The following is a 4788-nucleotide window of genomic DNA, read 5'->3' on the forward strand; positions in this document are numbered from 1 at the left end:
TGTGTGTGTGTGTGTGTGTGTGTGTTGTATGCAGATAGGGTAAGTTACGTTTCAGTAATGTAAAGAACGTTTTATGAGCTGGGTTCTTAGCCCATCGTCAACCTCCAGAGGAATATCCTCATAGGTTTCCAATATTGGAGGATATCTGCTCAGTACTTAGTTTTGAGAATTTTTTTTAGTTTCACAATATACCAAACTTTTCCGGATGCAATTCTTCGAATAACTTGATAACGACTCCGAATATTCAAAAGATTTTTGGTAGACCAAATAGAGCAGTGGTTTTCAAAGTGGGCGCTACCTCCCTGCGACAGTTTGGGGGGCGCTGTGGCGAAATTGAGCGATTGGGGAGCACTAGTGGGCGTTAAAAGGGCGGTGTGAAATTTTCATGAAATGCAAGAAAAAATAGTGACGGGAAAGAAGCCACATTAAACAAAAAAACAAAAACAAAAATTGATAACAATTATCTAACGGTCTAGCTTGGGCAGAGTTTACAATACTACTTACTACAAAGAACTTTCTTTCCAAGCACGCAAAACTCATAAGGATGAGATATTCCCGCCTCTCAAATTTCCACCGTTTCTCCTTACGAATAATAATGATATGGCCAACTAAAGTTTTGATTGGCCTGAACCACGCGAAAGTGGTTTTCTCCTTTGTTTTGATTTGCGAAACTGACATCTTGATTCAGTCGATCGCTATATAGATCTACATTCCTGCGTTACACAAAATCCTGCATAAGTGCTACAGATATATAAGTATACTGTTACTGTTTGAAAAATTAGATACTACCATTTGGCCCTTTCCATAAAGACAGACGCCTGGCTACGATAACACCACTGACAACAACACAAAACACAGAGATGGTCACAGAGTCCTTGTTGCAACTTGCTAGCAGCGTGTATTTGTCAATAGGTCTTTATAAAAGTCAATTTGTTGAATTAATATAGGGGCCTATATAGATTCTGTGTTAAATATCAACTCTAGATACACATTCAAATGTCATGTTTTACGAATACTAACAACACAACCCCTTCAAGAATGAGAACCAGCAAAGGCGACAGCGGCGTCTGGATGCCGCAACCTGTTGTAAGAAAAAGTACCTAGCAATGGCAACCAGTCAGAGCCTGCGTTGAAAGTTCTCCCACTAAGTGACAATACTGTTCAAAGACGTATTGATGAGATTCAGCAAATGTTGAGGAATCATTGTGCAAAATGTGTAAAGGACGTGCGTGAGTTCAGTCTTTCACTGGATGACTCCACTTTACCGGGAAATGAAGTTTTGCTTCTCGCTTATGTGCGGTTCATAAAGGGTGAGGAAATAATGCAGGAATTGTTATTTGCGAAAATTAATGATGGAAACAGATACCAAAGGTGAGTCCATTTTCAAAGTGGTCCAGGAATTTTTCGAGGAGAAACAGATGCCTTTGAACAATATAGTTGCCTGTGCAACACATGGGGCACCGTCGATAATAGGTCGGCACCGTGGATTTATGAGCTTCTTGAAGAAATTAGTCCCTGGAGTACTTACTGTTCACTGTGCCATTCACGGACAGCATTTGGTGGCAAAACCTGAATGATAGTGATAATCTGCATAAGATCAAAGCCCACGCTTTGAATTCCAGGTTATCCCAACAACTGTGCACTGAAAATGATGAGGCCGTTCAATGCTAACTTTTGCACACTGAAGTCCGGTGGCTCTCAAAAGGAAACTATTTAACACGATTGTTCTGCCTGTTTAACTCTGTGCTGGGGTTTTTGCAAGAAACAGACAGTGATCTCTGTAATAAACTGAAAGAACACAAGAACAACATTGCGTTCCTCACAGATCTTTTCACAAATTTCAATCAGGTCAACTTGCAGCTGCAGGGAGAGGACACCAACCTGATCAAGGCAAAATCCATGCTTTCGTCAATCTTGTCGAAATTGGAAATGTTCCGCTGAATCGTTAGCAGAAGAGAGTTTGCTGTTTCCTAGCTTGGCGGGGACACTGAAAGAAGGGCGCATGTCTAACGAGGAACTTAAATAATACCACCCACCTCAGAGATTTGCATGCTGATATGAAGACAGGGTTTAGGCCTACTGATATTTTTTAACTTAAATTTCCAGACTGGACTGACTTTTCACAGCACACATTGCTCACGACACTTGTGGATCTCCACATCTCACCTACGTAGGTTTTTTTTTGGTTTTTTTGGGGGGTTTTTTTTTTTTTTTAGAAAGATTTTTACACTCTAACGACACAATTAGGTCAAATAAGTGTCAAAAATAAGGGGTGTAACTAGAAAAGAAGGAGGAGAGATAAGGACAAAAGATGTTTGATAGTCAAGAAGACTCACTAAAATAACATGGCAATGATGGAACAAGTCAAAGCCTTTTTCGAACTTAGCTTACGAACAACAATGAAATAAGTCCAAAGAGTTTGAAAGTAGAATTTCTATATTGAATCAGAAAGAGCTGTAGAAACGAGGGTTAAATAATTGAAAAAGGACATTTTTGTTCTGAAAATTTCAGGCCGAGTGCTAACCCAGCTAAAGTCAGTATAAAAAGTCAAATACACAATGATGACTATTATGACAATCCACAAAACTGTTATCATGTCTGGATGCAGTCAATGACAATGTTGAGACATTCAAAGACAATAGGAATCCTCGGGCTTCTAATTCCGATACTGTAAAGCTATTTAATTCGATAATAATGATATTTCAATATACATTTTGTTTTTGTTGTCAACACCACAAAAAAACCTGATTTGACAGGCCTGTTACTTGAAAAATTATTATCAAGAAAAGTTTAAATGTTTTTAAGTTGATGACTGTAATGCGAGATCTCATAAGCGTTTAAAAAAAATTTAAACAAAAATAAGCATGGAACAAATAACGTATGATTAAATTTTATATAGTTGTAAAAATGGTTGAGTGATCCATTTCGCACGTAGGCGAAAAGAACATGGGAAAAACATTTTTTCTAAAATAAAAAGATAATTACGACTGATATGAAACTAATATTACGTATGTACAAAACACGCCGTGGCATGCTGAATGCATAAATCCAGACAAAGTTAATATAGGAACAGTTCAAACATAGAAAAGAGGAAAGTTAACATTACTTTTATAATTGTGCTCACCCCGGTATAGATCTACACTTTCAAATATTATCTCAGAAAAGTTAAGAAGGCTCCATGTAGCATTATGTTTTATATTTATATATATATATATGTATATATATATACCCAACGGCAACAGAAACTTTCCACTTTGTTGTTTGTAACTGCGCCCTAGTTCACTTGAGTAAGTGAGCGAAATTTAACCACGTGGTCACGTCGCCCACGTGAAAATTAGGTTTTGTGACTTAAGTCCCGCCAAAATTAGGAAATCGACTAAATTGTGTTTTGATCAGCACATCAGGGATTTTAGAACCGGAAAAAAAACAAGTTACATAGACATTCCAGCTAGTTTTTGTCGACTTTATTTGCTGTACAAGATGCCAAGGTTAAGCCCCGAGGAGCGCTGTTGGACAATTTGAATACTCCAAGCTGTACTATTGGCCCGTAGAGTGGCACGGATGCTTCATCGCTCCTATCCCACCATCAATATCCTGAAAGATTGGTTCCAGGTCACTGGAGTTACACCTGACATACCCAGTCCAGGCAGATCACAGGTCGATACCGCCCACGAAGACAGACAGATACTGTTCTGGTATCTTTGGGATCACGTTTTCACGACCAGCTCTGCATGTCAATTTCATACAAGCACTGAAAGAGTTATCAGCGAAAGAAGGATGCAACGGCTTTAAAACACAATCGGACATCGAGCAAGGCGGCCCTCAATGACCAACGTTTGCCATCTTTCAAATAAAAAACACTTGAACTGACTGGGCCTAAGAGGTAGCTCCTATAGCGACAGTAAGATTGTACAACAACTGGGACAAGCTTTGATTCAAGAGTCGAATTGACTGCCACAACCATTAATTTAAATAAGAAATACAAAACTGACTCAATCAAAGCGCATAACATGCCAACCTTGCATCATTGCAAGAAGCTACAGTGCCTGCTACTGACGTGAAATTTTGAAATCAAGGGGTACCAGTTTGTGCTTTAACACTGTGCCACAATATGAGACATGATCAAGAAACAAAGGTAAAACACTTCTTGACATACTTTGAAATATGCCTGTGTCAAATTTTGTTTCTATATTTTGAATAATAGCCACAATACAGGCTTCTTTCCAATTGAACAGTTTCTATTGCCGCTGATGTATATATATATTTTGTTATTCAAAAGGCTTTTTAATGGCTGCATCGATCAACATGCGGTTTTCGCCGAAAAGATTCTTTAAAATATTCTCCAGATCATGACGCCCTTCGTCTTTTCAGTTTTGAGACAGCTTTGCTGCAAAAAGCTAAATTTCTTTATTTCGCCGATCGCTTTCGTAGGCCGACGCTTCTGTCTGTTATTTTAGAAAATCTGGTGCTGAAGTGATATTTCGCGAGGCGCTTTTTGTTTTGAGAGTATATAGGCCTATCTAGATCTAGACCTTCTAATATTTTGCATCTCTCAAGATTTATTGCTCCATTCCAGTAGAGTGTAAAGTAGGCTACTGACTTTCAGTTGATGTTAAAGCACCGATTATTCCCTTCATCGAAAGGGGGCCCAGCTAGTATAATCTATTAGCAAAAAGCTAAATTTCTTTATTTCGCCGATCGCTTTTGTAGGCCGACGCTTCTGTCTCCGTAATTTTTAGAAAATCAGGTGCGGAAGTGATATTTTGCGAGGCGCGTTTTGTTTTGAGA

Source organism: Aplysia californica, unplaced genomic scaffold (assembly GCF_000002075.1).
Source record: "Aplysia californica isolate F4 #8 unplaced genomic scaffold, AplCal3.0 scaffold00338, whole genome shotgun sequence".
NCBI classification, from domain to species: Eukaryota; Metazoa; Mollusca; class Gastropoda; order Aplysiida; family Aplysiidae; genus Aplysia; species Aplysia californica.